This window comes from Ambystoma mexicanum, chromosome 2q (genome assembly GCF_040938575.1).
Source record: "Ambystoma mexicanum isolate Mex_15411 chromosome 2q, UKY_AmexF1_1, whole genome shotgun sequence".
Taxonomy (NCBI): domain Eukaryota; kingdom Metazoa; phylum Chordata; class Amphibia; order Caudata; family Ambystomatidae; genus Ambystoma; species Ambystoma mexicanum.
The window spans coordinates 1254671189-1254699118 of NC_090924.1; positions in this window are offsets into that span (position 1 = coordinate 1254671189).

Genomic DNA, 27930 nt, shown 5'->3' on the forward strand with positions numbered 1-27930 from the left:
AAACTCTGGGCACTCTCCTCAAAGATCCCAATATAGCCATCCCCCAATACGCAGACAATTTTAATTAATTTGTCTCTGCCATCACCTAACCATCATACAGACCTGGATGTCGACCGCATACCTCAAACTAAACCCATCCAAGACTAAATTCATCCTTATCAGTCCGCTCAAAAAAAACAAATTGGCCAACAATGGCTCTATGAAATGCACCTTGAAGGAATTGATCCACAACTCTCAGACTCAGCAAAATCCTAAGGTTTCACCATTAACAGCAGCCTGTCCTTCCAGAAACACATAGCCAAAAAGGCTCAAAAAGCCTAGCTCAGTATCAGTACCATTCTAAAAAATCAAACCCTTTGTCCTACCGGAAGACTTCTGGACAGTAGTGCAGGCCCTGGTGGTCTCGCACATCGATGGGGAAACGCTCTGCTTAAAGGCCTCCGAGCTGTTCAATTGGCTCCCCTAAAAGCAGTCCACCATGCAGCACAATGTCATGTTACAGAAGAATTGAAATCTGACCGAATCAGCCCCATCCTACACTAGCTTCCACTACAAGCCAGGATAATGTTCAAAACTGCATGTATCATCTAGAAATCAGTCACAGGTAGCACACAGTCGTACCTGGTGGCTAAGTTCCACATATCTGGTGACACACTTGCCTCACATAGCAAATCAAACAGCCGGGTTCAATCAAAAATCATCCGCAAAGAGAGGACGCACAAACAATCCTTCTCTTGTTGTTCACCCACCCTCTGGAACTTGATCCCGGTTGTGGGCTAATTCCAATGGGCACAGAGATGGACAGACAGACTTCACATTACTGCACTACTTTTAAAAGATGCCAGTCCAAATACCTGCTACCCACACTCTGTACAGTGCTCTGCTTCTCTCGAGCTAGGTCTGTGATTTCAACAATAAAAAAAGTTTTAAAAAAATTAAGAATATAATGTGTTCCTTTATTATGCAATGTTAGCAGTCAATTTTAAACTATATTGTTTTAAACTCAAGAATAGGAATGGAAAAGCTAGGTAATTTTATGTTGCTGTGTGTTGAACATTGAAAAGACAGGTCTGCATTAATAAATGAAGAAATCAAACCCAAGTGAGATGGCATAAAAGGAAAAGAATTGAATAACATTTTAAATTCTGTTCCCACTAGTAGCACACTGAAGAAAACAAAGGTCTCCAGTCTAGCGGCAACTGCATAGAAAATAATTACAGGGTATGGTCAGGTGAGATGGCTTTTAGGATCACCCACGAAGATGGGATTTAACATAGGCTTCCAAAGAATGTAAACACTATGGGCCGCATTGTAAGCATGGTGGTGTATTTGAGGTTTGGTGGTGATGTGGAGGAAATACCTCCAGCAAAATCCTGGAGGTAATTCCACTGCTTTACCGCAAACAAATTTACAAATCTGCAGATTTACTGCCTTTGGAATTAACCCTGGCAGACATCTGGCAAAATCCCACTGGATTCCTGTGGACTCCATATATGGGGACTAACACCATTATCCTACTACTTGTAACCGGCTGTAATTCTTCTGGACCAAGTGGTGACAACGATAAATCTTTTTGTTGGTATCCCAGTAGATTTACCACCGAAATAAAGCCAAACTTGCAATGCTGCCTTATACATTTTCATAAGGCATTCACTCATGACTCCAGGCCTTGCCTTCAAAGAATCTATTTCCCATCAACTCATCAAGTGAATCAATTTGCCTCTGAAAGGTTAGCAGAACAGTTCACTGACACTTAGATGCCTGGCACAAGCCTTCTGCCTTGGATTAGTCAAGGTTAAAAACCATTGCAGGTATGCACAGCTAAAATAAATTGTTTTGAATAGGATAACATGGAGAGGGAATATGTAGGCGACGTATCACCTCTGCCCTCTTGTGAGGAACTGCAAAAATTGCACAACTAAGAAATCCCAATGTGTTTACATTAAAAAAAAATCTCACAATGTGTAATAATAAATTAAAACTTGCTGTGCCATACAAGCTCTGTTTGATCTGATAGTTTGATATGCTGTAGATAATAGTAAGCTCTATGAGACACTTGAAACCAAATTAAATGTGATTTTGGAAATGACTTAAAAATGACAAAAATGTGTACAATCAGAAAAATGATCAGAATTTCATTATTTAGCATATCAAAATGTTTGCATGTATGTCAAAAAACTAAAAATATACATTTTATCAAGGTAACATATACAAATTAGAAATTAGAGATAAAAAACAGAATGTACTTCTTTTCAGAAAGATTAAGCATTCTTCCACCTTTCTCATCACATGGGAAACAAACCACTCCTCTGTAACAAACCACAGGTGGGATTAGAGGGGAATATAATGGGATACCCATAGGGACAGAAGGGTGGATTATGGAATATTGGGTGAGGAAGAGACAGGAGGGGAAAAAGCTGAGGATTGCAGAATGGGAAGACTGACACTTAGCAGATGTTAGACTAGTCAATGAGATCTGTACAATGAGAGAAGGAAGGCAGAGCAGCCCATAGAGGGATTACCAGCGGACACTTAGTGATTGATTCTAAAAGGCCCCATTGAATTGAGGGTTTGCTGACAGGATAATGTCTGGCTGATTGGATCCCTATATGATTTTCCCAAAACCAGAACTTACATCTAAAAAGATCAATCAACCCCAAACCCCACATTGCCCAATTTGAACACTGGGTAAATCTGGAGAGATAAAAGGACTAGGAATGCCAAGGGGGTTCAATTTAAAAGAAGTATTACAGGTATTGATAAATGTATCATCCGTGTTCTTCTATATGTTTTTGTTTATATATATACCCACAGGGGTAGGTCCAACACTGTTACCTTTGGTTACCTGTGATTTTAATTGAAATAAGCTTCACTTAAATTGGGCCGCCGTCTGAAGGATTGTTCTTAAAGCACTTTGGCTAGCTGAACATTTTTGCAAAGGAAGTGAGAATCTTTTCTCTGGTGAGATAGCAAGCCATTGTCAGCCATCATAAAACGTAGTATGTCTACGCAGAAGGACAGGGAGAACGCACATAAAGAGCAAGCAGTGTTTTTATTTTGTGAGACACAAGCATGTGTTGCTGCAGGCAAGCCGAACAATAAACCGCCAGACACCCTGTGTAATGAGGAAGTGAGACTTCTCAGAGAGCTGGAAAAGCTCCAGAAAAAGGAGATCAGTAAATGGTGGGAAGAATATTCGTTACAAAATTATATTGATGTGGGGCGCATTCCAAGAGGCTTAAGAATACCAACTACACCAACTTTTGAGGAGCAGGACGCGGCCATGCTGGAGGAGTGGGGTGAATGAAGTAACAGATGTTCTGTCACATTCCTTAACATTTTGATTAAATATGCAAACATTGATCGACTAAAAGCACTGACTAAAATAAATGAGATTGAAGAACAACTCAACAAGTCCAATCCAAGTGAAGAAGGCAAAACCATTCGAGCAAATATAGAAAAGGGACTGAAAACATCTGAGGAAGAGATAAAACAGCGTAAACAACGTAAATTTCTCCGTGACAAAGAGGACTATGAAAAGGGCAGAGTCCTCACATTTGCCAAAAGATTTGATACTTTACAGAGAACATTTTCAACAACAACATCTCAGGTTGAAAACGCAGATGTAGATGTAGATGTAGATTCCACAGAAAGTGAAAATGAACAAACCCAAAGAAAATTAATTTTTTTAGAAGAAATGAGACTCTTAGGGATGGATGGCACGGGCGGAACCAACAAAAAGACAAGAGGACAAGGACGAGGAAAGTCAACAAAGTCGCGAGGCACAAGAAAACGAGGAGGAGCAACCGCTTCAGATACCGGAGCAGTGGACAAAATAGACAGACAGACACGCTCTGGGACAAAGAATTGATGATGACACAAAATACATCAACAGATATGTCAATTGTAAATTTAACATCACATACTTTCTCGTTAGAAGAACAACAGGTGCTTGGACTTGGATTGAACTTTTGCCCTTCAACGTCATATAATTACGCTGAAACAAGAATAGATTTTGACAAATACATGCGTAAGATCCGCCTGAAAAAATTCTTCGCTGTCAATCCACCCAAAACCAAAGAGGAGGAGCCCCGATCGGGATATACTCCCCTGATAATAGAAGACACAAATGTTTTACAAGATCTCGTTCATCTAGAAACCGAGTGGCAAGACGATGAAGAAATAAGCGACCCCCAGTGGGAACTTATGAACATTAGCACTGACTGGCCTAGTAAGAGCAATTTGAGACTTAAATCACAATTTAATCCCATGATCAATCCTGGTGGAAACATAGAGGCTTTTCAACATCTGGTGATAACTGACCTCAAAAAGATAAGGAAAACCAAAACCAACATTTCTAAAAATAACTTAATTCGACGAGAGCTAGAGATCCTTTCAAGCATGAAAAAACTGGATGATTATATCATCAAACCCTCTGACAAAAGTACCAACATTGTCATTATGAACAGGTCGGATTACATTACTGAGGTCAATAGACAACTGAGGGATCAGAAATGTTATAAACTGCTGGACAAGGATCCATCATTAGAAATTAATAGTCAACTTTTTGAGTTGCTGATGAAATGGAAGGAAAAAGGTCTTTTGGAAGAAGACATGTGTAAATATTTGCATCCAAGATTTCCAATGATGCATTGATAAAATTTGTCACAAGCTTGCCGTCATATTTACAAGACACAAAGGATTTCCTAAATAAAATTGACGGCATACCTTGGGAAAAGTCATATCTACTAGCCACATTAGATGTTGTCTCCCTGTACACTTCGATCAGACATACAGATGGATTAAAGTCCTGTGAGCATTTTTCAAACACCAGATCATTGAATTATCTCGAACATGGAAAGATGATTTTAGAAATGATCAATCTCTGCTTAACAAATAGCAGCTTCTTATTTGACAATAAGTTCTACACCCAATTGCAAGGTACAGCCATGGGGACCACATTTGCTCCCTCATATGCAAATCTAATGATGGGATGGTGGGAAAAATCTGCAGTGTGGGTCCCCTCCAACAGTCACCTACCAGATAAGGTGGTCTTGTGGCTGCGTTATATAGATGACTTATTTGTAATATGGGACGGACCCGAAGACGAATGGTTGGAGTTTGTGAAGTTACTTAATATAAATGAATACAATCTCCAGTTCACCGGGAGCCACAGTAAGACCACCATTGTCTATCTGGACATACTTGTCAATGTGGACAACGACAGTTTGGTGACTGAATTGTATAGAAAACCAACTAGCTCCAACACACCACTGCATGCTAAGAGCAACCACCCCACGTCATTAAAATTGAGCATTCCTTATGGTGAATTTATCCGCATTAGACGGAATTGCTCGCAATTGGAAACTTATGATAAGGAGTGTAGACTAATGGCACAAAGATTCCAACAAAGAGGTTACCCAAAAAAAGTGTTGGAGAGAGCCTTTCATAAATTACGGCAAAAGGATTGCAAGATTTTGCTAATGCCCAAGGTTCATATTGAAAATGAAACAGAAGAACAAGAGACACGTCTCATTTTGACATACAGCAAAGCCTCCAAGAACATTCGCCAAATAATTCACAAACACTGGCATGTACTTAGGCAGGACTAGCATCTGGGACGTACCTTGGGGCCTAACATCAATATTACTGATAGGCGTTCAGCCTCTTTGGAAGATAATTTGGTATCGAGCTATATGAGCCCTACAACAGCACCTGTGACTCTAAGCTGGTTAAGTACCAACCCAAAGGGTTTTCAAAGATGCACTAAATGTAAGGCTTGCAAATTTGCAAAAATATCAAACAATACCAACATCCTGTTCTGAACAATAATGTGATCATAAAATCTAGAATCACTTGCGAAACAGAGTACGTTGTGCATGTCCTTACCTGCCCGTGCAATAAGTGGTATGTAGGGAGTACGATCGGCAAGTTAAAACTTAGAATTTTGCAACATATCAGAGCAATCAAAAATGTTGATCCAACATACCCAATGGCCCTACATTTCCAAGAAAAGCACGGAGGAAAATTCGACGGTTTTGGACTATTGGAATACATGCTATCCAAAAAACAGCAAGGGGGGAAACCGAGAACTCCTCTTGCGACAAATGGAAACCAGATACATCTTGGACTATGAGACAAATAAACCCGAGGGCCACAACCTAGATGAAGAATTATATACATTTCTAGGAACTTAATAGGGCTCAAGAGTAATCTAAGCAAAACATTGATCTGCCAAAGACGATCCCAGACTGTGGCATGCTGAGTTGGGTTCCTGTTACCTCAAATATTATGCGTATTCAAGACTTTCCTCTTTGTTTAAAATATATTGCTTTTTTATAATGTATTGCATTTGCAGGATTGCGCAAACCCACATGTAAAATGTATTTGATTGTTTTCGGTTTTTGGACTGTTTCAAACATGGGTGTTATGTTTTCTCACAATCACAATGATTAGAGGGTCTATTTACTTTTTTACCATTCTGAGATTCACAAGAATTCCAGACCTCTCTCTAGTCTTTTAGTTTTTATTCTTTCACTTCTTTTTCTTGTAAGGGCAACCAACGGATATTCTTTGTTGAAGTATCAATGCAACACAATGGAACAACAGTTATATGCACATTTTTCTATATTTTCAACCTGTCTCTTACTCCTTTTGGTCCATATTATTGATTTTAGGGTTATTTATATCATATGGGGCTTTTTTGTAAGTGAGGTTTTAGTATGTGTAGGCAATTGCCCTAATAATGATTTGGTAAAATTGTTCTTAATTCATGCTAGTAACAAATGATTCAAGTGTAAAATACATCTGTTTTTAAGGATGCACTAAGCACTTTATCATGTTCCGACATAGAATTTTGTCGTGAGGCTGCTAAATGCACTAGGCACTTTATAAACTGTAAATTGAATTTTCAGGTTATCAAATGCACATAGCACTTTAACAACATCTGTTGTATTTTGCAAATTTTGCACAGCTCGTGAATACTGGTAAAGGTATTTGCACGGGTTAAATTAAGTGCACTTGAATCGAAAAATTTAAAAGAATGTGTGCAATACGCATTTTATTTTAGATACTGCATGACATTATTTATTTATTTTTACTAGAACTTACCTCACATAAAGCGGTTTTTGATAACTATAACCGTTTGCCCTGGGTCAGCCAAGCATGTCCGAATAAGCATGTTTTGTTTTTCTTTGCTATTTAGCTTAATGAGTTCTAACACGCTCTAACCCATTCCAAGATGGCGAACTTTTATAAGAGACAAAAAAGAAAGTGTGCACGACTCTCTACACAGAAGTCATAGAGTTGATGACTGTATAAATAGTCCTTCTATTGTGTCTGTTGCCCTAAACGTGAACAAGCGGTCTGTTACCGCGAAACGCGTCGTTTTTCGTGTTTGTTTCTCCCGTCCTGGACATTTTATGAATTAAAGTATTGATTTTTGGCTGACATTACCTAGTTTCTTGCCTCAGTGTTTTGCTGTGACTATTGCAAGCAAGACTGTTTCCTGGAGTGCCTTCCGCCTTTCCTGGACCTTGGTGCAGGGTTTTCAATATATATATATATATATATATATATATATATTACACAGCCACGGTAGTGGCTGCGTAGTTATGGTTAAGTTGTTAATCCCATAGGAAGAGCACTTTTTGGGGGTTTATAATGTTGCTTTCCCTGGACGAATCCTCACCAAAGTTTGCTGCAAATAAAGTATATGGCCCATTCTGCAAAGTTTGGTGAGGTTTGGTCCAGGGGGGGATAAAGTTATAGGGGGTTACCAAAATGTCTTTTTTTCCCATAGACTGAATGGGGAAAAAACTTTGCTCATGCCTACAGCCCAAACCGCTGGACGGATTTTCATCAAATTTGCTGCAGGAGTAGCGGTTTGGTCCTGAAAGCATGCTTTTGCAAATTTACTGAAAATCTGCCCAGTAGTTTTTTTTAAAACGACCAAAAAGTAGGTCACAAAAAATTAGTGATATCTATGTCCGCTCCGGGAACACACTTCCCTGTTCGCTCCGTGGACAGGACATCCATTGGCTAAATGGCTTGCGTCATATCCGTTCGCTGATTGGGTGGAATGAAGCGTGAGGTGTGTCTCATTTTGTTGATGCACCCGCCATCTTGGATCCGCGGACAGCGCAGCGACGAATGGGGAAGAAATACAAATTTGGCAAGTGTGTTGGTGTGTAAGAGTGCTTGGGGAGCGTGGGGGAGTAAGAGATGGGTCAAATACTATATTTAGGCACTCCTGAGGTGTTCGTCATGTCCACGGTCACCACTGCTGTCTGTGGCCATAATAAATGTAATGTGGCAGCCTATACAACCAATTTAAATGTTTCATTCTATGGGTGTGAGTTTAGGAGTAAGAAATCCAAGTTTCCCAAACCCTTTTACTGTGTATTTCAAATGTTTGCAAACTCAAAAATTAATTATTTCCCTTTTTTGTTTCCTGAGATTTGGTTGTGTGTTTGTTCTATTAGGCTTTGTGTAACTTCGTCCATGTGCTTCCCTTACTTTTTCTTTGTATTCCCAATTTTCAAAATGTGAAGCACAAAAAAGGATTTCCACTCTTCTCTTTCTTTTTGAGTCTGTTGTGTTTGTGGAGGTAGGTCATAGTACCATGTGACCACACCCATAGCTGGTGTCAAGTGAGGTGTATGATTGTTGGAAGGAAGTGGATAGAAGATCAGAATAACGTAAGAGGGTTCACATATCATCAGGGGAGAAATAGAGATATGATGTAGAGGATGAAGTGGAGGAGGCTAGGCTATGTGGGGGATTGCCAGGGCATGGAGTATTTGTTCCAAAGCAAGTGGAAACTTATGTCAAATTTACAAGGAGGCCATTGGCATAATGTCATCAGGGGAGAAGGTTGTGGAAGCAGGATGCACTACAGGGTTTCCTGGATGATTTCTGAATAGAACAGACTCAAATTTGGAAAGAGTTAGAAGCAAATTCTAAGGAAAAGGGGTGACAGATAAGTATAATCAATGGGGCACCCAGGGTGAAGATAAGTAGGGCATGAATGTGGTAGACCTACAGGAGACTGAAGAGAAACAGGTGAATAAGGCAGTTATGGTACCTCAGCAGATGTCTAAGAAGAATGAGATTGACCTTCTGATACAGCCCATGTACCTCTGCTCTTTGTGCATAGCAATGCTCATTTTGCACTAGTGGACCATCCACCAGCAGTATTACCATCACCATCTGCACATCAGCTTTTTAGTTATGGTGAGAATAGCTGTTTTTTCAGTCACAGAGGGGCTGACTGATGGGACATGCAGGTGCATACATTCTGTGTTGCCAAAAGACAATAAATCTGCAGGAGCTAAACTCACAGCATTGAATGATGCAGAGAAGTGATGCATGATCCAGCACCATCTGACATTCTTGTAGGCTGTCCGCGGACATAATAAATGCAATGCAGTAGCCCAAATAACCAGTTAAAATGTTTGATTCTATGGGTGTGATTTATGGGTGTGATATGCTGCGGTGGTGCACCGAAGACTCTAGGCCCTGGCCACAACCACCGCAGCATATCACACCCACAGATCACATCCATAGAATCAAATATCTATCACATATTTACAAATCTACAGTTTGTATGCTGTTTGATTTGTATAGTTTGTATGTTAAGTTTTGGCTACATCATGTCATTAAGATTGTAGAGTTTGGGAACAAGCACTGCAGTATAACATATCCATTGAAGTAAACATTTTGTATTGTGGTGTATGGTTAGATGTTTGCTCCAATGGCTGTGTTATGGAGCAGTATTTATGAGTTCTATTATAATATACTTACTGTTTGATTTTTTGTGATTGGATATATTTTTTCATGACTTGGGTAACTGGAGCAGATATTCTTTTTCAATTTCTGTGATAAAAGAAAAGATCATGTTATTGTAGGTAGTTTATAAAGACTAATTACATTGCATAATAGACATTTCTGCTTTATTTTGACCCTCATATTTAGTAGTTTACAAACCAGTGTACTGTGCAATTTGCTCAGTTTCTGTGTTTGTTACTTAAATCATTGGGTCTGTGGGGAAAAAAATTCATGTTGGATTTAAAAAACCTTTTTTTGTTATGATACAGTACATGTCTTTCTTTGTTTTCAGTGTTTACTTGTTGTTTTTGGCTAGTGTTCTATCTGTTGGCTTGCTGCAGATTGTTAGATACCTGTTTTCAAATTGTAACTAGTAATAGTGTTTTATTTATATTCTCAAGTTGCTAATCTATCTGTTGGGTTGTTACAGGTTCTTTGGGCAGTTAGATATATGTTGGCATATTCTAACTGTTTATTTCTTGTTATATTTTAGTGGTATTGATTTATCTGTTTGGTTGTTGCCGAATTTTGGGGCAGTTAGATACCTGTTGGCGTATTTTAACTGTTTATAGTTTTCTAATTGAAGTTTTATTAATGTTTATGCACAGATTAGTTATTAGTGGTAGTGATTTATTTGTTTGGTTGTTGCAAAATCTTGGGGCAGTTAGATACCTGTTGGCATATTCTAACTGTTTATTTCTTCCTATAATTTAGTGATATTGATTTATTTGTTTGGTTTTTGCAGAATCTTGGGGCAGTTAGATACCTGTTGGCGTATTCTGTTTATAGTTTTCTAATTGAAGTTTTGTTAATGTTTATGTACAGATTAGTTATTAAATTATGGTTTTTAGAAGATTAAATAAGTGTTTATAAGAATTTCTGGTAATCTCTGCTTTAGAGTAATGGTACGATTGTTATATTCGAACCATCCAGAATTCTTTTTTAATATATGCAGTGTAGTGACCTGCATTGGTTGTGGTTCCTGTGTGGTAGATTATACCTACTTTTGTGAAGGTTTTCTTACCAAGTGATACTTGACCATGTGTGAATCCAGTCAGCTTGCAGTTGTTTTTGGTACCATCTGCATTGTAATGTAGAAGCATTAATATTATGTATTTACTATGTGTTTGTATTTGTAAGGTGGAGAGATTATCCGAATTGCAGATAGTACATAATCTGCCATGGTTTGCATTTTGTACAAGTTGTTGAAATGGAATGGATTCACAGTTAGGTATGGATACATACACAAATTGTTCATTAGGGATTTGTTCCTGTGAAATATTGTTGCACAGAGTGCATGTATGTTTCCACATGTATGAAATCTAGAAGATTTCATTTATAGGTATGTTTTTGTTTTCCAGTACGTAGTAAGTAGATTAGAAATTCTTGTGGATCTTCCTGTGAGTTTATAGTGAATTTCACTATTCCAGCACAGTAGTCCAATTCTTGTCTTATTCCATGAACACTGTATGTGTTGTCAGGATTGTTGCTTGCATTTCTATGAAGGACTAACATTTGCAAACACAATTGGTCTGTATTGTGTAAGAAAATGTTGTCAACAATTGGTGGCAATTGAAATCGAATATTTATTGCTACATTTGCATAGCAATTTACACCAGTTATATTAGGGAATTTGAATGGACCAGATAGTTCTGTGTGCAAGTCACTTCTTCGGAGTGTGTGTTGCTTCTTTGAAGAAGTACCTGAGTTACTTTGAGTAGTAGATTCTTCTTTGGTTGTAGTAATTGATGAAGTATTAGCTTCTTTGACTCTCTTTGGAGGATTTGCAGTGAGATCCTGTTGCATTTCTGTTTGAAGTAGTTTTCTTTTACAACGTTTTGCTTTTTGTGGGACAGGATAGGTTTTTAGATGGGGGGTGCATAGTGAACGTAGTCTATTGTATTCTAAAATGCAAGGAATATCAGAGTTTACTTTACTTGCATCAAAGTAGATTAGAAATAGACCGTCAAGTGTACGTAAGCGTGATAGTGCTATGTAGCTCATGCCTTCTTTAAAGACTGTGCTCCAAATATCTATTAATGTTTTATCTAGGGGAAGACCTTGTGATTTGTGAATGGTGACTCTGTATGCTAGAGTTAGAGAAAATTGTTCTCGACGTACATACATGAACTTGAAAAGAAGGAATCAAGCTGTTGAGCGTCCTATCCTTTTAACTTCTGATAATTTGTCAAAAAGAATATTGACAAACTGAATGTTGTCACGTGGGTATATTTGAAAGCCAACAACCGTACCAAGTGCTCCATTAACTAGTCCTTGCTCCACGTCAAGGTTACGCTTAAGCATTACTCTACAGTTTAAAGTGAATTTTAATATTTTCTCCAAACCAGCTGTGTTGGAGATAGAGTTTTCTAAGTTATTTAGTCTTGTTGTGGCTTGTTCACACATGGGTAGTGTCATACCATGTACGTCCAGTTTGTCTGTGGAGCAAATTTCAATTATTGGTTGCATTTCGTTTTTCAGAATTGTTTCATTAAATTTTGAACAGCTTGCAAGAGTTGGTATAAAGGACATACAATTGACATTTTTGTGTGCTAATTGTTGCATGACATCAGTAGCACATGCCTTATGGCCATAGAGTGTATGGATGTGTCTGGATTTTAATGTTTATTGTGCTTCTTGAGAGTACACCAACTCTAATACTTTTAAAATGTTGGCGTAGGTGAGGTCTGCAGACTGGCGCATGTTTTCTGTTAATTCTCTGTATTGGAAATGTTGCCAAACGTTAACATTTCCTATGCTGCCAACAGTTTTACAGCAGAATTTGTGTCCTAATGTTTTAAAAATAGGTTCACCTTTCACTGGTGTCAATTGAAGAAGATCTCCGAAAACAATAAGGTGTCTTCTTGTAATTTGAGGTGAATCAAAGCAAACATTAGATTGGAGACCATGCTCACTTCATCTATTAGTAGCATTTTATTTGTTTTAATGCGCAGTTCCATTGCAGCTTCTGTAGAAAGTTTGTAATATTCTAATTTGTTTTGGTGTTCTACTGGAAGGAGTAGTAATCAGTGTAAAGTAACACTGCCTATGTTGTAGGCAGCTAAATCTGTGGGGGCAGTTACAACAGCTGACAGTTTGTTGTTTGACACTTGTTGAAGGAACTTGCTGATGATTTTGATTAAGAATATTTTGCCTGAACCAGCTTGACCACTGACGTATAGTAGTATAGGTTTGTAATTTTGGCAGGTGGAATCTTTATTTTCACGTTGTACACCATGTGCAATTTCGTTTGTTACTTCTTGAAAAATGCTATGATGCTCATTGTTCAGTTTTGATTGCAGTACAGTTAAGTCTTCTGTATCTTCTTCATAATAACACATGGGGCCTCCACAGTGTGCGCGTGCGACTTTCTGCGCCATCCGTGTGCGCTAAAATCCATTTCCACGCACAGCGTATTCATGGATTTTAGCATCCAAAACCAGCTGTGGCGCAGAGTGGCGCAGCGACCCTGCAGCAGCGCCAGTTACGCCCCCAACCCCTCCCCGTGCACCATGCACAGAGCACAAATCCCGTACATGGGGCACAGGCCCCGAACCATGAAAACGCCAGTAAAACTCCCTGCGCACCCCTCCGAATACATGTACACCCCGGCGCGGGAACTTTCACACGCGATTGGCCCTGTGCGAGTGGGGTATGCGTGTTACTGGGGTGCGCATGAACTATCACATGCAGTTGGCCCTGTGCGAGCGGGGTACGTGTATTACTGGGGTGCGCAGGAACTTTCACACGTGATTGGCCCTGTGCGAGTGGGGTACGTGTGTTACTGGCATGCGCGGGAGGTTTCACACGTGATTCTCCCTGTGCGAGCGGGGTACATGTATTACTGGGGTGCGCAGGAAGGTTTGACACTCGATTGACCCTGTGCGAGCGGGGTACGTGTGTTACTGGGGTGCGCGGGAGGTTTCACACGCGATTGGCCCTGTGCGAGCGGGGTACGTGTATTACTGGGGTGCGCAGGAACTTTCACACGTGATTGGCCCTGTGCGAGCAGGGTACATGTGTTACTGGGGTGCGCGGGAACTTTCACACGCGATCGGCCATGTGCGAGCGGGGTACGTGTGTTACTGGGGTGTGTGGGAACTATCACATGCAAGCGGGGTACGTGTATTACTGGGGTGCGTGGGAGGTTTCACACGTGATTGGCCCTGTGCGAGCGGGGTAGGTGTATTACAGGGGTGCGCGGGAGGTTTCACACGTGATTGGCCCTGTGCGAGCGGGATACGTGTACTACTGTGGTGCGCGGGAGGTTTCAGACGTTATTGGCCCTGTGCAAGCAGGGTATGTGTATTACTGGGGTGCGCGGGAGGTTTCACACATAATTTTGCTGTCAGAGCGGGTTACGTGTATCCAGTGTGGTGCGCGGGGAGTCCTACACGTGAATTGGCAGCGTGGGTCCTCCCAGGTGTCCCCTGTACCTGCTCCACGGCCCCTGCAGGCAGCCCACACCACAGCAGACTACCCTGCACCCCTGGATATGTCCCGCAGGCAGCCCGTCCACCATGGCCATGCCCCCCAGCCAGGCCACGTGTCACGTTGCACTAGTGATCACCAACTCATGTCCCCCTGCACCCCCAATCCCCATCAGTGAGGGGCACCTGTCAGCAGGCCCCCACTCATGTCCCACTCATGTCCCCCAGCACCCCCACCCCCCATCAGTGAGGGGCACCTGCCAGCAGGCCCCCACTCATGTCCCACTCATGTCACCCAGCACCCCCAACCCCCATCAGTGAGGGGCCCCTGCCAGCAGGCCCCCACTCATGTCCCCCACCACAACCCCACACCCCCATCAGTGAGGGGCATTTGCCAGCAGGCCCCCACTCATGTCCCACTCATGTCCCCCAGCACACCCACACCCATCAATGCGGGGCACCTGCCTGCAGGCCCCCACTCATGTCCCACTCATGTCCCCCAGCACCCCCACGCCACATCAGTGAGGGGCACCTGTCAGCAGACCCCCACTCATGTCCCCCAGCACCCCCACCTCCCATCAGTGAGGGGCACCTGCCAGCAGGCCGCCACTCATGTCCCACTCATGTCCCCCAGCACCCCCAACCCCAACAGTGAGGGGCACCTGCCTGCAGGTCCCCACTCATGTCCCACTCATGTCCCCCAGCACCCCCACCCCCCATCAGTGAGGGGCACCTGCCAGCAGGCCCCCACTCATGTCCCACTCATGTCCCCAGCACCCCCACCCCCCAGCATTGAGGGGCACCTGCCAGCAGGCCCCCACTCATTTCCCCCCCAACATGTCAACATGACCCACAATCATGGCCCTCATAGTCACCAAAATCCCACGGCACACCACCCCTGCCCAAATACTAAATGTATTGAACAAAAAATGTGGTGAAAGAAAATCAAACCAAACAATGGACATAAAGAAAACAATGCAGAATGTCACATAATGATAAAAAAGGAAATCAGAATCCAAAATATATGAAATCAAAAATGTCTCCAAAGTCTCCTTCCAACAAAGCAAATCCAAACAGAAATGAAAAAGTAAAATCCATTGCTCCATGGAAAAATCAAAAAAGAAAATGCCGACAAATCCACACTCCAACTATTTACAAGGATTATATCCTGGGTCCATGAGCCCAACTGTCCAAATGAAACCTACAAAAATACTCTAACTAATGAAGAATTAGATACACAAATGTGGGGTATTGTCCAAGCGCCCCAAAAAAAAATGAAAACCAAAATGAAACCTAACACAAACTAACTAACTATTTACAATGGCAGCGGGCTAGTCCGACGGCTCACTTTTGGATGTCCCAGGCCAGGGCATCATCGAACTCCCGCTCAATGTCCTGGAGGCGGTCCTCTTCCATGGCCCCGAGGGTTTGCAGGGACGATGACATGTTGGCCTCCAACTCCCTGCGAATTGCCTCGAGGCACTCGGCCCGCCTCAGTGCCCTCCGCATGGAGTCTTCCGCCCTGACCATTGTGAGCATGCCTCTTCCGCCCGCTGCCGCTCTGCATCTAAGGCGTGGCCCAACCGCTGCCACATGGAATACACATCCAATCCTGGGCCCTCCTGCCCTCTGGCCGATGCCTGCCCCTCCGATGTTGAAGGCCCCGAGCCATCATTGCTCCCACCATGTTGCTACTGCTGCTGTGCCTGCGCCCTGGCCCTTGCTGCCTGCACATCCTTCTCCGGCTGGGGTGCAGTTGTCGTGGTGGCCACCCCTGCTGGACGTCTGACTCCCGACTGTGGCAGGGATGTGTCCTCCACCAGCCTGGCCGCTGGGTCAGAGGCAGCTTCACAGGGTACCCAGGTGATACATGGGTGGGAAGATGGCATGGAGGACGACTGGCATGTAGGGGGTTCAGGTGAGGAGGGGGTCCCAAGAAGGTCCAGCACACAGATAAATGCAGCACTGGTGACCCGTCCCAGTAGGTCAATGCGGTCAAAGAGACATCCGAGATGACGTGCAGTGTCTTCACGAAAACACCACAGGTCAACTCGCATGCCCCGTTGACGCAACGCTATCCCAGCCAGGACAGGCTCAACATGGTCCCGGATAGCCAGGTCCGCAGGAAGAGGAAGGCCAGTTGTTGTGCGCCCATCCCCTCCCTGAAAATGGGCCTGGACGTAGGCATCCCTGCTGGTGCCGGATGATGCAGTCACAGGATCAGGGACAGGATTACACACAGGCACCTCCGCGGCGGCCTGTGCTGCCTCCTGTCTCTGCACTGCACCACTGGCACCATTGGAATCCCCACCTCCAAACCCCGTGTGTGTCCCTTCCACGGCCTCCTCCTCCTCCAAAACCCCACCAACCTGGATGACTCCATGCCATCTTCCTCCGTCGGACCCTGTGGGGTCTCAGCTGCCCCTTCTGCTGCCGAGGAATCCATCTCCAACCTCCACCTTTTGGACCTACCCTTGGCAGCTGCGGCCTGGGACGTGGCACCAGACTCCTCACTCCCCGAAGAGATGACAATCTGGGAGGAGAGCCGGGCCTTGTGTCTCCGGCTGGTGGTGCGATCCCTGCCGCTTTGCTCCACAGCACCCTCACCGCCCTCTTCATCAGTTGACGCTGCAGACAGGGAGAGATAGAACATAGGCATCAGGGCACTGTACAATGGACTGATACACACATGACAGTTGTACATGAGTGGCAGTGTCAGACTTCAGACATGGCATCACACTGCCCAACACACATGTCATTTCAACTCACACACATGAGCAGTTCAACAGCAATATTGCACCAGGCAGCACCATCCATACACAAACAACAGCACCAGCAGCCGAAGGTGAGCCTGACGTCACATGAAACACAAGGAGTGCACAACACATGCACACACAGCACCAGACTTACATACATGTGTACATCTCCACCAACTGTCGCTGTGATGATATCATCATCCATGTCACATCTGGCATTCAGCCTTCTACATGTCAGTGTCACATGCATCCATGTTGCATCACAGATGCACACTTGTCAAATACACACATATGCACATGTACACAGTACAGATACATGCAGATGGAACCACCATCCATATCTGACACCACTACCATGCCAACGTACATACACAGAAATTCAAACATGTGTGCTCCCACACCTGCATTTGCCCAGCATGCTTACCAACACATACACCATCGATGTGTCTCACACCTGAGAGGACTCATATGTGGCAGCCACGCCCCTGTTCATACACATCCCTACATGGCCCTACAAAAACACATGTGCAACCTGCACACTACTGGCACACCACGACACGCACAGCGTCCAATCAGTATGCATGTACACTTACTGCTCGACTCCAGACGGGTCTGCCTCTCAAGGACCTGGACGTGGAGCGCTGGGCATATGCGTTCAGGACCCTCATTTGTTGGTCGGGCAGGTAGCCTTCAAGAGGCGCCGGGCCTTGTTGAGGGTCCTGGACCTGAAGTCCTCCCAGCGCTTCTTGACATGTTGTAAGTCGCAGACTGCCACCCCCTCCGCGTTGATGGCAGTCACGATTTCCATCCAGATCCTGGTCCGTCCTTCATAATCGGCACGTGAACTTCAAAAGAGGGCATCATACTGCCCCAGGACTTGCTCCACCAGGACACCAACATCTCTGGCAGTGAAGCTGGTGGCCCTCTGCCTCTCTGGCTGGGGGTTGCCAGTGGTGCCAGATGGTGTTGTGCTGACATGGCAACCCCAGAGGCAGGAGTGGGTGGGCAACTGGGTCCTGGGGCTGGGCTGTCGAGCGATGGTATCGAAGTCGGGAGTCTTCGGTTCCAGCAGGGGTGGTCACAGCAACTGCACCCCTGGCTGATGTGCAGGCAGCAAATAGCAGGGCACGTGGGTAGCAGGCAGTCAGGCAGCAGCAGATGGCAGGTGGGAGCGTGCTCGGGGCTCTGGGGGGCAGTAATTCGGCCTTCTGGGCAGGAGCGTGGTCTTCCGTGTGTTGTTGCGTGGCCAGCTTGATATGGAGTGATTTGGCACATGAAAAATTGCACGTCAGCGTGTAATTGGAGGAAAGGCCCTTAACGCGTAAGTGTGTCAGCACACGTACGCGATTTCATTGGACCAAAGGCCCTTAGCGCTTCTGTGACGTTACGCGCGCAGGCATTTCCCTCGTGGGCATAGTGGTTCCGCGCACGTGAAAAAACTGCACGTCCGCGTGTGAATGTGTGTAATCCGAGGAAAGGGCCTAAGCGCGTAAGTGATGTGACGCACGCGGGCGTTTCCCTCATCATGGGTTAAAGGTGAGCGGGGCCAGCAGTTCGCTGTATGTGCCTTTCGTGGAGACCGACGTGTGTTGCTGCTTCGGGTTGTTTCGCGCGCCATCACAACTTCACAGCTATCAAGGACGTATCTCTTCTTTTGGCGGGGGTATTTGCTATGTGTGTTTTTCTGCATCGTGCTAGTCAGACGGTGAGTCGCGCACGCTATTTTTTCCACTGCGGGTGCCCCTGTGTATCGCACCCGTTTTTGAGGTCATATTAGCCTGCGTGTCCGACGCGTACACGTTTTTCGTGTTACTGGGTGCGTACTGCGAGAGGTTGATTCCACGCACGTAGGCTGCAGGGTTGCGTGCACGGTTTTACTGCAGTTTTGGTGTGCCTAAGCGTTGCGTGACCCGTCACTACATCACTGGGGTCACATACAGCCTTGCAGGTGCAGGGGGGCTGTTAACATCTTGCATCCCATACCCTTCACCCCAATTGCCCAGGTCAATTGTGGTGTACACCTCCCATTGGCACTACTCCATCTGTGCTGGCACTACTACATCTGTGCCATGGTTGGGAGGCCACCAAAGGTGAGGGGCGCCTCAGCTGGGCATCCTCCTTGTGGTGGTGTGGTCAGGGACGTGGCCGGGGTGACCAGGGAGTAGGGGGACTCCAAGATGTCCAGGGTGGCCGCAGAGGGGGAAGAGGCAGGGGTGCGCCACTTGAGCATGATGTTGTGCAATGTGTCGGTGCAGTCATGCCACCATCCCCTGTGGTTCCGGGAGATGCAGCTTCTCCATCTGGCACTGGCGCCCGTGTGACCCGGCAGTCCGTTTCATCGACTGCCACGGGCCCAAGGGTAGTGGTAGCTGCAGGTGCAGCTGTGGACACCACCACCCAAGCTCAGGGTCTGCCAGCGCAGGCTGTGTTGGCACTTGAAGAGTCCTTGGAAGATTTCCAACAGGCCAGGAGGGAAACCGTAGGGGCACACAGGGCTGCCCTGACCAAGACACATGCCCCTGGGGCAGTTATGTCATCTGCTGCCCCGAACAGCCGAGTGTTGGCAAGTGCAGGGGCAGATGCACCCACCAACACCCCGGTTGCGAGTCTGCCAACCAGGAAAGTTGTGGTCAATGACCCTCCCACAGCGGATGTTGCTGCGCAGGGTCCATTAGAGGGCACCCAGCTGCCACTGACGCAAGTCAGGCCTTTGGTCGTCCCTCCACCTGCCACTTCCTTGGCTCAATCCACCGAACCCACTGGCCATACTGATCAGGGCAGCATTAGCCAGCCAGGGTCTGCGCCACAATCCAAGAGGAGGAAGGTTGCACCTGCAGCACAGGCTGGGACCCAACACACAGCCACAACCTCCTGCACGTCAAGGAAGCATGACAGGAGCCTTTCTGCAACCAGGAACTGGACTTCCTCGTGGACTACGTGCGGGACCACAGCCGTGACATGCTAGTGGGTGCTAATTGTCAGACTATGGCTGCCCACCGTGATACCCACTGGAAGCAAGTTGCAGAACATGTGAGTGCCTTTGGTTATGAGGTGCGCACGGCGCAAGAGTGCAAAAAGCGTTGGAATGACCTCAAACGCAGCACTAAGGCTAAGCGTGCCTCAAATTACAACTTAACTCTGGTGAATGGCAATGGGCCTGCACCAGAAGAGGAAGACCTCACTCCGCATGAGTCACTTGTTGCGGAGTTCATACCATCTGAATCGGTCGAAGGAGTAGGAGAGATGCCGGACTTTGATGCCCAGTCCAGTGAGTGTTGATGCGTGTTTGTTGAGGACGTGTGTGTTTTGCTTGTGTGATGTGTTGTGCATGACTGCCACTACATGTCACGTGTACATGGTTCTGATGTGCAAGTAATGCAATGCTTCCCTGATGCATGTCTGCTCTGCTGGATGGTGGACATGTGGAGCGGACAGGGACTGTCCGCCTCACCACTATTGCACCCTACTCACATGCTGGTTACCAGTATGCCCCTCCGGTCCATGTTCCAGCTCACTGGCCCTTCTGCATGTAGCGTGGGGTGACCTTCCTTTCAGCCCAGGGACAATGTCATAGCGTGACTGATGTGAATGTGTCCTCTGCCTGCATGTGGGTACTCCATGTAGGCATGCTGCCTTGCCCCTCCACCCCCTGCTCTGCACCCCGATTCCACCTTTGCACTGATCTGCTTCAATATTGCCATTTGGTACTTCCCTGTTCATGCATCCTGTGTACATGCTAACTTCCAGTGGCCAATCTGCCAGACATATGCTGTGTGGTACATCCTTAGTACTTGATGCAGGGTAGCTCACTTGTACTGTGCAGAGGTCAGATGCCCTGCAGGGACATGAGTGCCCATTCATGCTCCATGTGCATTCCACGCATGCCCCTATGTGTCCTTGACTGGATGATCACTGTAATACAAGTCCTGGGTGACATATATTGCATGGCATTTCATCAGCCTTCCCATGTCCACTGTGGCTCAGTACTGCGTTGCACACATGTTTAGGGCCTGACAGTCTGTGTGGGTCACAGGCTTCAGCCTGTTTAATGGCCTATGACTCTGTCCAACTGGTGTAGTGGCTTCTTCACACGTGGGTGTACTCCAGAGGTTTCATCATGTGTCCTGCTTACTGTCCCATCATCATTTGCTGTGTTGTCACTTGATTCACATGATGCTGTTGATGCTAGTCAACACTGTCTGTCAATACACAGTTCTATGTTCAGCCTTTTGATACCATGCTAGGCATCCCTGCATTTGCACTTGGGGGGAGGGGTGGTTTGCTTCTATACATGCTACCCATTGAATGCACATTGCACGGTACACAGTGATGCCTGAAGTTGACCTTGCACTGCCTTCACATTTTATGACACACATCATTAAGTTCTTGTACATGTAGATAGTGAGTAACGTACGTATGTGTGGCACTGCATTAACCCACTTCAGTGCAAACTGACACCTTTTGACATGCCTAATCACAGAAGCAATTTCAAGTTGACCCAGCATGCATGGCAGGTTCTATTTTGTTTGTGACATGTCTGCTTGACGTGTTTGGTGTCTGTGTGTGTGTGTTGTGTGCTTCTAACATGTGTAGTGACCTTATTTCTCTCTACTTTTCAGATAATGACGCAATGGAGCCAGAGGATGGTGTTGTCATGCCAGGCACAGGGTTGTTATCACTACAGCATCCCGGCACAAGGGGGGGTCGTGGGGTGGTAGGCCACAAAAACCCACATGTGCTACAGTCCATCTAGTCTCTGGCTGGCAATGAGTCCAGCTCTGATGACCACTCTGACGTCCATGTCGAGTTGGACGAGCATCAGGTCCATATGTCAGGGGTGAGTGATTCTGATGTGGGCACTCCTCTGTCCGCGACACCTGCACTGAGGGGTCAGACAGTCCTGGAACCTCCGCCTGTGGTGGATCGGGACGCAGGGTCACCCTCCACACCAGTCACGGATGTGCATGGGCCATCACGTCGACGGGGGCATGTAGTCGTGCAGCCGTGGGCGGTACCAACACAATGAGGACACCCAGTCCTTGGGTCCCGCAGGGGTCAAGCCCAGCAACGCAGTCGCTGCACGCAACCGCAGTATACTGAGTGTGAGCAAGACATGACTGCCAATTCTGAATTGTTTGTCTATTGTGCTTTCATGTGACCGTGTGGTGCTTTTTGGCTTTTGAGAGTATCCACTGTCTGTTCCAGCTGGGACCTTCAAGCTTGTCTTGTGTATGTGTTTGCAGCTTGGGGTCCTTGACTCACATATGCCACTCCTGCTTCCCTTATCCATGGGCTCGCAAGGATGGTTCGGAGTAACAGCCTATTACACAAGGGTTCTGTACTGTCATATCTGTGGCATGTCTGCTGCTGTGAAACTTGTGTTAACACCCCAAGTGGGGAAGATAGGGGTGTTATTAACCACTGTTCTTCATTCGCTAGATGGGGGTTTCATGATTGATGTGTACATTCATTGCTATTCATTGTGTAGTATGTTTATTATCTATACTGTACATGTGCTTGTTGCAATTCATGGCGTAGATGGTGTGTTCAACAGTTTGCCTGTGAAAGACGGACTGATGGTGGGATTTGTGATGTACATTTTTGACATGGTCCAGTCATGTAATGCCTGAAGAGACACACACAGATGGTTTTAAAGCATTAATCATGTGTTTCATGCACTTTCTGCAGGGGGATGAGCCTCCAGACCACCTTTGCCAGCAGACATGGGCCATTGGACGTCTGGAAGCTGGACACGTTTGGTGGTGCCGACATGCGTATGTGTGCGGAAGCAGAGGCACAGGGATTGCGCTCATGCATCCGAAAACAGCTGACGTGTTTCGAGGGACTCCAGGCAAGGTGAGCAGCACAGGGGGCCACAACGCAGCAGACCTTCCACCTGGCCAGTTGCACATGCATGCTTAGTAGCAGCACTGACGGTGGGCTTGGACAAATATTGGTGTTGCAGCGCACAATACAGCTGAGATGCGTTGGTGGACTAATGGCTAGTTGATGGGTAAGTTGTCTGGGGCACCTGCAGGGCCAGTGGCACATACCCTCCAATCCACCATGGTCCATTGAGGCACTTGTATTAGCCATGTAGCATTGCAAGACATGGAAACAAGCAGCTCAGAGGGACAGACAGCAAGGGACAGACTCATGTGCAGTGCATTTCATTACCATGTAGAATTTGGCACATGCACTACCTACTTTCTTTGGGTCATGGTTGAACACGACTTGTTCTGAAGTCATACCTTGCTATTTGCGTTTCGCTGCTTACCCAGGGAACATTGCATGTTGTGTGATTCGTGACACATTGGTCTTCCATTTGCAACGCACTCAGCGGTGCATGACTTACTGCATTGACTGTGTATGATCCATCACAGGGGTGGGGATGTTACGTATGGGTACGAAGCATCCACACCAGATTGTTTAGTTGTAGAGTATTTTGTTACTTTGGGGCATATATGGTGGTGTGTTTGTGTGTTATGGGCACGCACAGATTAGTAACTATGGCTCTCTTTGCAGCATTAGACTGCTCCTGTTACCGGACCTGAGAGTGCGCAGGCAGGAGGCCAGCACTCACCCCAGAGATAAGTTTCTCTTTGTCTTCCATTTGAGTAATTTGTTACTATGTGCATGATGATCATGATGATCAGGTTTGGTGTACTTGTGTATGTGTAAATGTGAGGAGTACAGTTTTGTGCATTTCCTACTTTCCCGAGTGAATCCTACTCCCCTCTCCTGCCCCTCATTCCGGTTATCCAGTATAGCAATGCCTGTCCCGACTGCATATCTCTGACCCTCCTTCCCCACCAGGGTCTCAGAGGCCTGTGTGAGTTTGACCTTGCAGGCACCCCGACCACGGTGGGGTGGTTGGTTCGTGCCACTCCTGCACATGTACACAGGAGCTGTGACAGTACACATCAGTTTGTGGTGCATTATTCTGTGTTATGTACCACACATGGGACACATCCTGTTGTGACATTGTTTTACTGTGCTACCTTGGTTGTTACATCAGTGTGGTAGTACTTGGGCTTTTTGACGTACTGCTACTTCAAGCCATCTACTGGAGGCTCTTCTGGTTTGTTTTGCTGCCTGCAGGCTTTTTGCTTGGCTTCTGTGTTGGCCTGCTTTCAGTTCTCTTTGATTTGGTGTTTTTGCAAGTCAAGGTGGCCTCTGAGGGTGCTGGACACTTTTTGCACACAAGGTGGGAGATGTTGACAAAGGGGAAGGGTGATCCTGTAGCCAGGTGAACTTCAAGGATGAAGACTACATAACCCAGGTGCTGTTGTTCAGTGGGTCATGGTGATTTGTGAGGGAGGGGGGGTGTTTTGTTGTTGACAGTTGCCTTGCCCTACAGTGTGATGCGCACCCTGACATTGTAATTGCGGTATCCTATGTACATGATGCATTCTGCTGATCAATGCCTGTTCATGTGTTGTGTTTAGCTTTCAGGTGTGAGGGAATAGTTGTGGCTTGACATGCTGGGGTGTACACATGGTGAATGTTCACATGTGATGTGTAGAGGACACTGATGGTCACTTGATTGCACATGCATATATTGAGTGCATGTCCCTACTGACCCACACACTCGCACTATGATCCACTACATGTACAACCACCCTTCCATGTCCACATGTACACTCTGTTTGCCTTCTGGTGCCCACTGTGTCCCTGCAGCACATGATCTATGACCAATTGTGGATCCTGTACATGCGTATTTTGCTTTTTGATGTAGTTTGTTGCTTAGATGTGAGGCTTAGGGTGTGCGTCACACATAATGTCTGTTCACTATGCTGTGCGCTGAGCAGTGTGTTGCATGAGGTGGACACGGCACACAGTGTTGATTTTGCTATGCACAATGTGCATGTAGGCAGTCATTCATTGTTATGTTACAACTACAACTGTTGGAATGCATTTGGGTATGAGTTATTTTGTGTGGGAGGTTGTTGGTCCATCATTTCATCTGATTCCTTGTCAGGCATCATTGTCTGAAGCCACTTTAAATTTTTCACATGTCAATGTGTACCTTATTGGTACTGTATTGGTATATAGCTATTGCTTGCCATGTCCTGTTGTGGTTTGGGAGGGCTTGGGTGACATAACAGTGATAGTCATGGCCTGTTTTCCAGGTCTGTGTGATTCACAACTTGCATGTGTGCCTTGTGGTCACACAGGATTGCTTATGTTTAAGTAGCTATGGATGCACACAATGTGGCACTTCCATGGCAACATTCTCAGGGTGGTAAGGTTGTGACAGTTGCTTGTCTCTTTGTCATCATCAATTGTCACCTGGTATGTGCCAGGCCTGTGTGCACTAGGCAGGGGTGGGAGTTTAGGTGAAAAATGTGGCCACAAGCTGGGTCCGGGCTTCCTCGCCACGTGCCCTATCCCCTCCCATGGGCAGCGCCTGTGCCTGTGGTTGGGGATATGGGGCACCACCATGTCCACCGGTACATCCTGCCGTGTTGCAACATTGTGCAGGACACATGCTGCCACAATGATCCTGCACACTACTGGGGGTGCATGAGTAGCTGCCCGCCAGAGCGGTCAAGGGAGCGGAAGCATGACTTGACTACTCCGAATGTGCGCTCCACTATGGCCCTGGTTGCAATATGGGCTGCGTTGTATCTTACCTGGGGTGGTGTGGTTCCAGATTGGCGTCATCATGTGGTTGCTCAAAGGGTAGGCACTGTCCCCTGGAGAGGTGATGATGGTTGTGATTATTGGGGTTTGTGTATTTGTGTGTGTGTGACATGCATGCATGTGCACAGGTATTTGTACTCACCTAGGAGCCATGTGTCACCATGCTTCCCAGCTTCCAGGGCCTGGCTCAGGGCGGACATTCTGTATATGAAACTGTCATGGGTGGAGCCAGAGTAGTTTGCATACACAGAGGGGAGGATTCCCTTTGCATCGCATACCACCTGCATGTTGATGGAATGCCAGTGCCTGTGGTTTCGGTAGATGTGCTCAGTGGCCCGAGGTGGACGTAGAGCCACATGGGTGCAATCTATGGCACCGAGCACTTTGTGGAAGTGTGCCACCCTGTAAAAGTCCTGGACAACGGCCTGCCTTTCTGCGGGTGTTCTGGGCATGTATATGTGCCTGCGGACTGAGGGCCGTTCAGTGATGATTGCCAACACCTGGTGTAGGCAGCGTGACTGCGTGGCCCGTGAGAACCCCCCACTATGGCAGTAGTCCGCTGAAATGACCCAGTTGGCAAAAAATGCAGGACATTGAGCACCTTCTCCAAGGGGCTCAATGCTTGGGAGCAGAGGGTGGGGGATGTAAGGTCATCTTCCCACTCCCTGACCAGGTCTAGGATGATACGAGGTGGAAACCTATACCTGCCGTAGACCTGGTCGTCAGGCATCCCAAAAAGGCTTGTCCGGGGTGAAAAAATGCGAGCTCTGGCTATTCTCCTCCTCCTGCAGTGTCCCACGATCAGTGCTGCGACAAATGGGACATTCATCGTAGCTGTATATACGTGTTTGTTGTTTGCACGCACTTTTATACTGTGTGCGGGAGGCTTCCGCCTGCCTTCGTGTGGCGGACGCGTTGACGCCTGTGCGCATCTTTTGACGTGCACGGGTTTCCTGTATTCGAATCCATGAATACGGGTTGTTCGCATGCGTGTGGGCGTTCCGTGTAGTTCCCTGCAGTACTTCCCCAGTTACGCCTTCTTTTTCATGCGTTATTCCTCATTCCGTGTGTTCCGCCCACTGTTCCGCCCACTTTTGTTGTGTGCGCCGTGCTACATGTGCTTTCCTTGTGTGCGTAGCACACGCGTTTGATGACGTATGTGCCCGCGTGCGCCATGCACGTATTTGGCGCACAACCAGTGGAAAACACGTGCAGCGCCTTCCTTGAATTGCACGCGTGCGCGTGCGCTTGCTTTCTCACGCTTGCGCCAGCTTGCGCTGGGATTTTCGGCGCACATTTGTTCCATGAATCGGCCCCTTAATGTAACAAACCAAGTGGGCGGGCCAAGGTTTCTTATCATACAACGTACATCTCTGTGACATCAGAACCAGTACTCTTTAGTACCACGCATATTTGCTAACAGATTTATAATGCTTGATTGTAGAACCTCATCTTTTTCTTGCACTTTCTGAAGTAATTGTGTTGCTGACATATTTTGAAAGTGGGTACCTGATTTCAATGTGTGTGCAACTCCGTAGCATAGAGTTGCTAGTTCAGGTTTAAAGAGTAGGTGAAATATGTATTCCACATTTTGTCTAAATCTGGGATCTTCAGAATACATTCATAATGAGTGGTATTCTGATGCTGCTATCTGAATGGGTCTATTATTGTACCTTCCTCCTTTCCCAGTAGGAAAGAGTAGAGGAAATGTATGTGCTTCTATGCTTTTTTCCCATATGCTGATTGGTGATCCTTTGGTTTGTTGCATTTGGTACGTTTCTAGTGCATCATCTATGGTGTGATTAGAGTGTAATGGATGAATTGTATAATGGTCTAAAATATTGGATACTGTAGCAGGATCTAGAAGTTCAAATTGACCACTTTCTGGTGACTCTTGAATTATTTTACTGGTTTCCCTCAAGTTTTCTTCAATATTCATTTCTTTGTAGTATTCATTATTGTCTTTTAGATATTGCAAGGCTTGTCTAACTTTATGTAAGTCTACAAGTTGTTGCCAATTTTGTTTGTCTTTTATAGGTACACCATTTACTAAAACAATTAAAGATTGCTCTATTGGATGTTGCACTCCCAGAGTGTGCACATTTTCTTTTAGATCTAATGGTAAATAAACTACTTTGCCACGAATGCCTTTCACTAATTCAGAGGGAGGTAATTTTGCTGTTTTTGGTTGAAGGCGTATTATTGCTTGAAATGGGTGCACTGTTTCAATTATGATGCTCTCATATACATTGAGTTGTTACAGGGATTTT